Source organism: Mesoplodon mirus, assembly GCF_964341445.2.
Source record: "Mesoplodon mirus genome assembly, chromosome: 5".
Lineage (NCBI taxonomy): Eukaryota > Metazoa > Chordata > Mammalia > Artiodactyla > Ziphiidae > Mesoplodon > Mesoplodon mirus.
The window spans coordinates 149,290,593-149,302,648 of record NC_138980.1 but is presented as its reverse complement, the minus strand read 5'-3'; the positions used below and the strand labels follow the sequence as shown (position 1 = coordinate 149,302,648).

The 12,056-nt window shown below is 36.6% G+C and overlaps 1 protein-coding gene across 1 annotated transcript in view; it reads left to right on the top strand.

Annotated features, from left to right (window-relative positions):
- Positions 1–12,056, top strand: part of FBXO4 (F-box protein 4) — a 379,144-nt gene that overhangs the window by 352,039 nt on the left and 15,049 nt on the right. The window lies entirely within an intron of this gene.

The following is a 12,056-nucleotide window of genomic DNA, read 5'->3' as shown; positions in this document are numbered from 1 at the left end:
GCTCTGGATTCAGCTTTGGCTTAATGGATGTTATGGCTGGTTTAATCCTCTATCCAGACCACTAAAACTTTCTCCATATCAGCAGTAAGGCTGCTTTTCTTTCTTATCATTCTTGTGTGTGCTAAAGTAGCACTTTTAATTTTCTTCAAGAACTTTTCTTTTGTACTCATAATGTGACTGTTTGTCACACGGGGCCTAGCTTTCTTACTTATCTTGGCTTTTGACATGCCTTCTTCACTAAGCTTAATCATTTCTAGCTTTTGATTTAAAGTGAGAAGCATGATGAGACTCTTCCTCTCAATTGAAAACTTACAGGCCATTGTAGGGTTATTACTTGGCCTAATTTCAACATTGTTGTGTGTCAGGGGATAGGGAGGCCCAAGGAGAAGGAGAGAGATGGGGTACAGCCAGTAGGTAGAACAGTCAGAACACACATTAATCACTTAAAATGCCATCTTATATGGACGAGGTTCATGGCACCCCAAAACAATTACAATAGTAACATCAAAGATCACTGATCACAGATCACCATAACAAATATAATAATAATGGAAAAATTTGAAATATTGTGTGAATTACCAAAATGTGACAGAGAGACACCAAGTGAACAAATGCTGTTGGAAAAACGGTGCTGATAGACTTGCTCGATGCAGGGTTCACAAACCTTCAATTTTGTAGAAAACACAATATCTGCAAAGTGCAATAAAGCAAAGCACAATAAAATGAGGTATGTCTGTGGTTTTGAAATCTTCTCCTGGTATATCTATTTTCAGATAGGTATGTCACTGTCTTTAAAATCACTGTCACCTTTAAATTTTTCCTTAGAAAGACTGCCATTTAAATAGTATTCTCAAATAGGATTTCCTGGACCATTATCACATATTTTTCCTACAATAAACTCATAGTTTGTCTTTTGATAACAGTATATGTCATTTGCATCTTATCTTCAAATCCACTCCCTGCAATCTCTTTGCTCCCATGGGGGTTATTACATTCTCTATTTCCAAAGTTCTCTTGCCTTCCAATTAAGTTTGGCCAATCAGAAACTGTGGCAGATCAGAGGGTTGTAGGAGGGGAAATAACCACATTATTTCTCTTTTGCTCTATGCTTCAGATGACATATCTAGCAGTGGCTGCATCTTTTCCATCTCCATTGATCCATTACCTTATGTGTTCCATGAGATGCTCCTGAATCCTTGTGTGTAACATGAGATGCTCCTGAATCAATGGTTCCTTTTATGCTTAATGAGGTTTGAGTGTGTTTTTATTACCAGTTATCACAATGACATTATCTTTAATTTTTCATCACTTAATCTTATTCCAATGTAGTCTCAGATACTCACCTTCTTCAGCAGGAAGGGATTTATCATTCTCCAGGTCTTATAGTAAATAGCAAGAGCAAAGGTTCACTCATCTTAGGTATTTTCCTATAATAAGTTTCTTTCTAACTCTGAGCTAAGGAAACAAATTAGTTTAGTCTTTCAGGTATCTCCATCTCTCATAAATCTCAATTCGCTCTTTATGAAACCATTGGAGAAAATAGAATCCATAATAAGGCTTAGAAATAAGAATTAAAAGTCACTAAATAACTTTAGTAGAAATATATATATATATTATATATATATTATATATATATATATATATATATATTATACACACACACACACACACACACACACACACACTATTTGTACCTGGCAAACATCAAACATTAGTTAACTTCAATTTTTTTTTACTGTATTAGCCATAGGACACTGTCAAATGCCTTCAGAATTATTACTGAGGTGTAGGGATAAATTTTCCAGGCCCAGGCAGGGGTGAGTCTCAGGAGTCAGTGTTATCTGAATTGAAATACGTAAGTGTACAGTCCTAAATATTGTGAGGCAAAGTCAAAGTCAAAGGTGGTTCCTTAAAACTAGGTATGCATCTCCTGTGGATATGATAAAACAATAACTGGGAAGGGGGAGGGAAGGAGAGGAAAGACTTATGCAGAGCTGAAGGGTACTAATTAAAAGGACAGGAAAACACCTTCCACTTTTGGCTATCAGTGGACTGTCTCATTTCATATCGCACTGAAAACAACTAGAAATCTCAAAAAATGTTTTCTGAAAATTTGTTTGAAGGCATTAAAGGGACGTCAAAGCACCAAGGACTTGAAAGGTCGTGATTTCAGAAAGAAGTTCTGAGAAGTGGGTACAACATCTAGTTATGCTTTTCTTTTCAAGGAACATCAGCATCTTTTCCATCTCTATGGATCAAGTTACCTTGTGTGTTCTGTGAGATACTCCTGAACCACTGAAATAAGTTCCCTTTTATGCTCTGACATGTGTTTGACAATTCATAACTAGAACTAAGACCCTGACAAGCTGGTTAGAGTTTTTGGCAGTCTCAAGGGATTTTTTTAAAAATGAAGATCAAGGTCTGCCAAGGAGGAGAAGCCCTGGAAAATACCTCATATTTTCAGTTGAAACTCCTGAGGAGCAAAGCCTAAATAGTAAAGGAAATTGACCAGCCTGCAGGAAGGCTGAAACTCAGCTCCTTGTTAGCTCAGTTTGAGAGGAGATGAAATAATCTGCCCTAATCTAACTTTCTTCAAGAAGCAAAAGTAAATTCTCTTTGGAAAAAGATAATGTTATCCAGAATCTCTAATTAGCTCTCAATTTTTCATACATGTTTAGCATTCTTTCAATTACCAGGCATACAACAAGACAAAAACAAATAATCTAAAGCCAAGAGAAGAAAAACAGATAATGGAAAAACTACCATAGATGGATAATTTTATCAGAATCTGTTAGAGAAAAAAAGACTTGAATTGAAATACTAGAAATGAAAAACACAAAAACTCAATAAATTGTTTTTAACAGAATATCAGACAAAGTTAAGAGAGCATTTTCTAACAGTTTTAAAACTGGGAAGAGAATATCCAGGCTAAAGTACAGAAAGAAAAATGATGAAAATATAGAAAATCATTTAAGAGACAGATGGACACCAGTGAGAAGATCTAACATATGTAATTGGATTTCCAGTAAAAGAAGAGAGAGAGAATGGGTGGAAGCAATACTAGAAGAGATAATGACCAAGGATTTTCTAAAATTAGTGAAAGATGTCAAGCCACAGATCCAAGAAATGCTAAAAACAGTAAATAAGAAAAATATAAATAAAATCTACCTAGAAACATCATAGTAAAATGACTACAAACAAAGAAATATCATTGGGTCAATTGGATATTCAAACACCAAAAAAAAGTTAATTTTATTGGATACAATGTATGGGAAAATATTTTCTCTCATAGTCTTTTAACTCTTACAATGACATCTGAGTAGAGTTCTTATTTTCAATGCAGTCTAATTTATAAATTGTTTTTTAAATAGTATTTCTCATATTCTGTTTAAGAAAACTTTTGTTATTTTATGGTCATGAAGATATTTTCCTACATTATCTTAGAAGTTTTAAAGAACTAAAATTAAGTACAAATCAAAGAAATTCTCTTCATTAGCAAACACTAGAAAGGGAGGGGAAGACAAGCCACTGAGAAATTTTGATGAGGGGAATCTGCAGAACTGGCCTAAAGTGGGGCTGGTAATAGAAAAAATGGCCAGATATGCTACAGGACAGCTAAACTCTTAGAAATTTTTGTAGAATTAAAAGATAATAAATTGTTTTGTTTTTGGTTTTTTTGATAAACCTACCCAGCCTGCTCAAGGGCAAAGTGCCTAGACTGACTATTTTTCTAGTTTATCAGTTTACCCCCAAAAATGTAAAGGCAAAATTTACTTTTCCCTGAAATGTTGGCAATGACTCTGTTTGTCCTGAATTGCAGTTCCCTCTCTCCAGACCTGCTTTATTCCCCTTCCCTTCACAGACATTTGTGACCTAAATACCATCTCAGTGTTTACTTCTGGAGAATCCACCCACCAACATCAATTGACTCCTCCTACACGAAAAACAGAGTAAAACGAAACTTACTGTTCTCAGACTGCTCAGACTGTCCACAGATTTCTCCTTTTCTCTCTTCTTATAAGTCTGTACTTTGCCTTTGTTTCTTAACAACAATCTAATGACAGCTCTCACTTGTGTATGTGAGTAAAATATTTCTATGTCATTGGTGACTAAAAAAATCTAGAAATTGTTCTTTGACACTACAGAATTGAAGAAAAGTTAAACATAACATGTATATCAAGAACCCTAACAAGTCTATAGAAGAAACATTTAATACAAAAGGAAACAGGTGAAATAGGCACATCATAAAATAGTATATCAAAAGGTCAATAAATATAAAAAGGTACTCAAAATCATTAGTCATCAGTATAAATTGAAACTACAATGTAATACCACTAAACATATAACAAAATGGCTAAGATGTAAAAGGTCAACAATAATTATGTTGGTGAGGATATGGAGCAACCAGAATTCTCATATGCTGCTGATGGGAGTGTAAATTGGCTCAAATATTTTAGAAAACTCTTTGGCAATATATGCTAAAACTGAACATGCACATATGCTAAGACCCAACTACTCCACTACTGGGAGAAATACCAAACAGAAGTGTGTGCATATATTTACTAAAGACATGCACAAGAATGTTCATAGTAACTTCATGTGTGATAACCCCAAACTGGAGTCAACTAAAAGGTCCATCAACAATAGAATGGCTAATATATTTTACCCATACAAAGGAATACTATAGCATTGAAAACAAATGGATGAAAGCTGCACAAAAGCAAAATGAATGAATATCTCAGGCATAATATTAAGCAAAAATTTAGGCACAGAATGGTACATACTGAATATTATGGACTAAACTGCACACACACACACACACACCCCTAAAATTTCATATGTTGAAGCCCTAACTCCAAATGTGACTGTATGTGGAGATAGGGCCTTTAGGTAGATAATTAAAATTAAATGGGGTCATAAGAGTGGAGCCCTAATCTATTGGACTTGGGTCTTTATAAGAGGAGGAAGAGACACCAGGAGTGTGTCCACACAGAAGAAAGGCCATGTGAGGACACAGTGAGAAGGTTGCCGTATACATGCCAGGAAGTGTTCTCACCAGAAACCAACCCTGATGACACCTTCATCTTGGACTTTCAGCCTCAAAGTGTGAGAAAATTAATTTCTATTATTTAAGCCACCCCATCTGTGATACTCTATTATGGCAGCTCAAGCAGACTAATATGATTCCATTTATAGATAAAGTATTAAGAAAGAAAAACCTAATCTGTGAAATTGGAAGTAAAGTTTACTCCTGTCAAGGAATGAAGGTTGCAATGACTAGGAGAAGACATGAGGGGGACTTCTGGCGTACTGCTGGTGTCCTATTTCTTGACCTTAGTGGTGAATACATGAGTGTTACTGTTGTGAAAATTTATGGAATTTTAGACTTATGGTATGTGTGGTTCGTTAAGTAGTATACATCAATTTAAAGTTTATTAAAAAATAAACAGGAAACATCAGACTCATCAGGAAAGTCTGACGGATAACAGAAGTGTTCAGGGGGTTTGGATAAAATAAAGCCCTACAATCCCCACCTCATCATGGGAACTGATACAGAACAGGTTTTCTGCTTTCCTTTTCTCTTTTTATTTTTCTCTTATTTCCCAGAGCATACATTCCTTTATGAGAGCCTAAGGAAGCAGCTGTCAATGGAGCTGGTTGTAAAAGGATGAGACAGGAAAAAGCAGGCAGCCGGCCAAAGGTTGCAAGTCAAATAGATATTTTTTTTCAAGTCTAATCATGTTTCCAATAACAATTTGCAAGACAGCAAGACTGAGCTTATATGGATACTGTCCAGCCAGTTCAATGAACAGGGTCCTCTGAATGATTTCTCAGTAAAAATTATCTTTAGAAAGTACAGACTAAGAATTTATCACCAGTTTAGATCCTGCATGCTATATATATATATTTTAGATAAAACTCTGGAGAATATAAACTTCATCTTTTTTTGCTGTTGTTCATGAATGAATTTCTGAAAGTTGTGGCAAGAATTTTCCAAGATCAGGGGAAATATGGCATTTGATTTTGGAGTTGTGTAACCATAGATCCTGGCTTCAGGAGAGCATCGGCTCTTGCCCACACCTACCCTTGAAGCTGGATTCAGCACATCCCCACATTCATTCCTAAGAATTGACTCCCTTCAAAGGCAATATTAAGCAATATATAGTTTACTGAAGATATGGGAAAATATTTGGGGAAGTAGTTTTATGTTAAACACCATGGAGAAAGCATTCAATAAACATCCCAGTCAGTATATTTTTTCTGCATTCAGGCCCCTTTTAACTTCATACCAATCTGAGGGATTCTCATTCTGATCCTCTCCTTCATTTTCTTGGCTAAATCCTTTCTGCTCCATGGTCTTCTGGAAGTCCAATCCCAGACAGGCAACCATCCTGATGTATGCACAGCTGACTGGGAAAGCTCATCCAATCTTTGCCTTCCATTTCTTTCTTATCAGTCCTGTGGGCTTTACCAGTCTTCCATACCCCACTGGAACTTGGGGTGAAAAATTTTTGTCCAAAGCATTACCTGTACAGGCAGAAAGGTGGGAAACATCCTTTGGGTTCTTGTTTTGATTAATAAAAACTTAGCTTAGAATCAGGACACCTCGAGCCCTTAACTGCTCAGTGCTACACATTCCTCATACATTTGAACATCTGTGGAACATTTGGGGACACTTAAAAATTGTGGTGGTATGAGAATACAAGGTGTTGTTATTCTTGCATCTTGCTCCCAAGATTCTGACCTAAATGCAGAAAAGCAGTAAGGACACCAGCCTATGACAGTTGGCCATGGTTAACAGTGCAGCTTGTGCATCATGTACAGATAAAAGAATCTCCTTTTCTTATAGCATGTATCCGAGAAATAGCACCTTCACAATTTCTGTCATTTCTTTTTGATGACCCCCAAACAAAACAGTGACTGAGATAATAAATGCTTTTACTTTGGATTGATCAAAATGCCCTGTGGTGAAACTGCTCTAGTTTAATGCAGTGCAGAGTGAGCCACACACGGTGTGAAAACTGCCATCCTTGGAGGAGAAATGTCAACACCTGGGTTTTTGTCACTTAGCCTATCTTGAAGATTCGGGCTGGTTATGTTGCTTTCTTTGTTCCTATCTGTGCGCTAATTCACACTTAAAAACTGATTGTTGACTAACTACTATTTGCAAAGCACCTTGAAATATAGGGGTTATAGAGATAAAATAAGGTAATTTCCATCTTCATTAAGTTTACAGTTACTCAAGGAAGATATACACAGAAAACAAAACAAAGAACCATAAACAATAAAGACAAAGTAGAAGTAGAAGAAGGAGAGATTATTTATTGCCTGAGGGAATTAGGGGAGCCAGAATGGTCTTTTCAAAAAGCAAATCTGCTCATGTCTTTCCTTTTTTTTTTTTTTAACATCTTTATTGGAGTATAATTGCTTTACAATGGTGTGTTAGTTTCTGCTTTATAACAAAGTAAATCAGCTATACATATACATATATCCTCCCTCTTGCGTCTCCCTCCCACCCTCCCTATCCCACCCCTCTAGGTGGTCACAAAGCACGGAGCTGGTCTCCCTGTGCTATGAGGCTGCTTCCCACTAGCTATCTTTTTTTTTTTTTTTTTTTTTCCGGTACGCGGGCCTCTCACTGTTGTGGCCTCTCCCGTTGCGGAGCACAGGCTCCGGACGCGCAGGCTCAACGGCCATGGCTCACGGGCCCAGCTGCTCTGCGGCATGTGGGATCTTCCCAGACCGGGGCACGAACCCGTGTCCCCTGCATCGGCAGACGGACTCTCAACCATTGCGCCACCAGGGAAGCCCACTAGCTATCTATTTTATATTTGGTAGTGTATATATATCAGTGCCACTCTATCACTTCATCCCAGCTTACCCTTCCCCCTCCCCATGTCCTCAAGCCCATTCTCTATGTCTGTGTCTTTATTCCTGTCCTGCCCCTAGCTTCTTCAGACCCTTTTTTTTTTTTTGAGTCCATATATATATGTTAGCATACAGTATTTGTTTTTTTTTTTCTTTCTGACTTACTTCACTCTGTATGATACACTCTAGGTCCATCCACCTCACTACAAATAACTCAATTTCGTTTCTTTTTATGGCTGAGTAATATTCCATTGTATATATGTGCCACATCTTCTTTATCCATTCATCTGTCAGTGGATGCTTAGGTTGCTTCCATGTCCTGGCTATAGTAAATAGAGCTGCAATGAACATTTTGGTACATGACTCTTTTTGAATTATGGTCTTCTCAGGGTATATGCCCAGTAGTGGGATTGCTGAATAGTATGGTAGTTCTATTTATAGTTTTTTAAGGAACCTTCATACTGTTCTCCATAGTGGCTCTATCAATTTACATTCCTACCAACAGTGCAAGAGGGTTCCCTTTTCTCCACACCCTCTCCAGCATTTATTGTTTCTAGATTTCTTGGTGATGGCCATTCTGACTGGTGTGAGATGATATCTCATTGTAATTTTGATTTGCATTTCTCTAATGAGTAAAGATGTTGAGCATCCTTTCATGTGTTTGTTGGCCATCTGTATATCTTCTTTGGAGAAAGGTCTGTTTAGGTCTTCTGCCCATTTTTGGATTGGGTTGTTTGTTTTTTTGCTATTGAGCTGCATGAGCTGCTTGTACATTTTGGAGATTAATCCTTTGTCAGTTGCTTCATTTGCAAATATTTTGTCCCATTCTGAGGGTTGTCTTTTCGTCTTGTTTATGGTTTCCTTTGCTGTGCAAAAGCTTTTAAGTTTCATTAAGTCCCATTTGTTTATTTTTGTTTTTCTTTCTATTTTTCTAGGAGGTGGATCAAAAAAGATCTTGCTCTGATTTATGTCCTAGAGTGTTCTGCCTATGTTTTCCTCTAAGAGTTTGATAGTGTCTGGCCTTACATTTAGGTCTTTAATCCATTTTGAGTTTATTTTTGTGTATGTTGTTAGGGAGAGTTCTAATTTCATTCTTTTACATGTAGCTGTCCAGTTTTCCCAGCACCACTTATTGAAGAGACTGTCTTTTCTCCACTGTATATTCTTGCCTCCTTTATCAAAGATAAGTTGAACATATTTGCATGGGTTTATCTCTGGACTTTCTATCCTGTTCCATTGATCAATATTTCTGTTTTTGTACCAGTACCATACTGTCTTGATTAGTGTAGCTTTGTAGTATAGTCTGAAGTCAGGGAGCCTGATTCCTCTAGCTCCGTTTTTCTTTCTCAAGATTGCTTTGGCTATTCGGGGTCTTTTCTGTTTTCATACAAATTGTAAAGTTTTTTATTCTAGTTCTGTGAAAAATGCCATTGGTAGTTTGATAGGGATTGCATGGAATCTGTAGATTGCATTGGGTGGTATATTCTTTTCACAGTGTTGATTCTTCCAATCCAAGAACATTGTATATCTTTCCATCTGTTTGTATCATCTTTAATTTCTTTCATCAGTGTCTTATAGTTTTCTGCATACTGGTCTTTTGTCTCCTTAGGTAGGTTTATTCCTAAGTATTTTATTCTTTTTGTTGCAATGGTAATCATGTCTTTCCTTTACTTACACCCCTCCAATGGCTGCCCAGCACATTCAGAATAAAATTAATTAATTAAAATGTGAGCATTTCAAACCAATCTCCAGCTTTTTAGTCAGTCTCAAATCCTGCTATTCTCTCTCTTATTCATTGTTCTTCAGCACACTGGTCTGAATATAGATTTTTTTAAATAAATTGCTAACTGGTTGCATTTCTTGTGTTTACTGTATCAAGGGGGCCCCTCTTGTAACATGGAAAAAACAATGGAGCCATCTTGTAATACTTTAAGTAAAGAGTCAAAATTCCCAACAATAGATGGTAGGGGGAAAGAAAGAAGGATTTAGGCTACATCTTTGTATCACATCCATAGCACTGTGCTTGGGTTTTAAAGTGGTGTCCTTCCATAGTAGCCCCAGAATGCAAAATTAGGAAAGAACTGTTATGGAAAAGCCTTCTCCAACTATATGTCTTTTGCAAGTTTTATGGTTTTATAAATGAAATAATACTTTTAATAATAATAATAGTAGCAACTAGTATTCATTGAGCACTGTGCTATGTACATATGCCAAGCAGCAGTGCTAATTCTTTACACATATCTTTAGGTTAATTCCCCCCAAACCCTGAAGTATTACTATTACTATTATTATCTTCTAGATGAGAAAGTAAACTGAGTCAGTTCAATATGTTGCACAAGAAAATAACTTGCTATCTAGAGTGGTATTTAAAATTACATTTTATATCACTTAATGTCAATATAATAAATTTTGTTAAACTGTAGCAAAGCTTTCTGGATTCTGGATTATTCCAAGCAGCGTTTTCACCTGTGATATATTTTTAAGACCTAGAAATACAAAACTATTGTGAATGATAGTTTGTATTCTTCCCTAGGCCTGGGCCTGGAGACCTGGAGATGAGCACAGTAACAAGTGTGTGGGCAAATTATTTTTATGAATAAAAACTATACCTTTGTTTTCTCAAACCAGTTTAATTAAATACAAGTATATATTTTGAAAATTTCTAGAAAGACATTAGAAATAAATAGTGTTATTTTCAATAACCGAGACTATGATAAAAATTCAGTAGTCTCCAGTGCTATCAAATCTCAATGCTTCTTCAAAGTGATACATTCTACAGTAAGAAAGGACTCTCACATCAGGTTTTAACTGAGATCCACATCCTAGGGGTCATTTCTTTACCGAGTTTAAGGCTCTCCTGTGGAGCTTGAGAATCCAATTATTAAACACGCTTAAGTGAGACTCATGAGTTGGCATTTTAACCTTTTAATTGAGTGATCAGGGAGAACATTTTTTAAAAAACTTTTCTGGGGCACACTCAAAGTTCTTCTTTGCTAAGGAAAAAAAGAACCCAGTAACATCTTCTTATGTGATTAAGGGAACATAAAAACTGGGATAGAAAAACCTCCATCTCTGACAGAGTAGGGTTGCCAGATTTAGCAAATAGAAATATAGGACATCCAGTTAAATTTGAATTTCAGATAAATAATGGATAATTTTTTACTATAAGTCTATCGCATGCAATATTTGGGAGATACTTATAGTAAAAAATTATCCACTGTTTAACTAAAATTCAAATTTAAATAGGTATGTGGTCTTTTTATCTGTCAGGTTTATTACAGAGAGGCCAATTAGATTTCAATTCAATGGATTTTAAGATTGCACTGATGTTTGTCTAGGCCTGACTGAACATTATAAAGGGGAAATGGTAGCATTTTTTTATTACAAAAGTTTCTAAAATTCAAACACAGAAGGAAAAAACCCACAGAAAACAAGAAAAAATAATTCTGCACTATTCACAGCAGACATGTTGCTAGGTGCTCGCTTCCAGTGAGTGTAGTTCAATCTGACAAAGGATATTGAGATAGAATCCACCAGGGTGCTTCATATTGCCTAGAGGATGATCTGTTTCCTGGGCCACTCTGGGCTGCCATTCTCATCACCATGGAGATACCAAAATTAGCTCCCTAGGGGGTAGATCTGGATGCTTTTCAGCTGATAAATTTGAAAGGGATTTATTTTCTGATTAAAATAAAATCCCACTTATCTTGATATCAGACTTCCAGCTGATTCAGTTATTCATTAAACAGTCATAAATTCACAATTAAAGGGGGAAAACTCAGATGTAGAAAACAGCTGGCACTGGCACATGTTCTATACTTCTTGGCATGAGGTTGTGAGTTAGCTTACCCTTCTTGACTTTAAAAGTGTAATTATAATTTGTTCTGGACTGCGGGTTAGATAGAGCAGGGGTGATATTGATTAACTATGAGAATTCAGTGCACTGGGAAACTGTGTTAGATGGAAAATTCTACAAACTAAAAACCCTTCAGGGTTGGTTGGGCTGGGAGCATAATGCCCTCTGCCCTTTAATGGTTCTGAAGGACTCCACTCTCAGGAAGATGAACCTTCAGCAATGGGGAAATGGCTACCTGCACTTTGGGGCTTCCCAGAGGCTAGCTCAGGCCTCATCTTCTGATCTAACTTCCTATTCCTCTCCTTGCCAAGCCTGAGCAGGGAGGGAAACA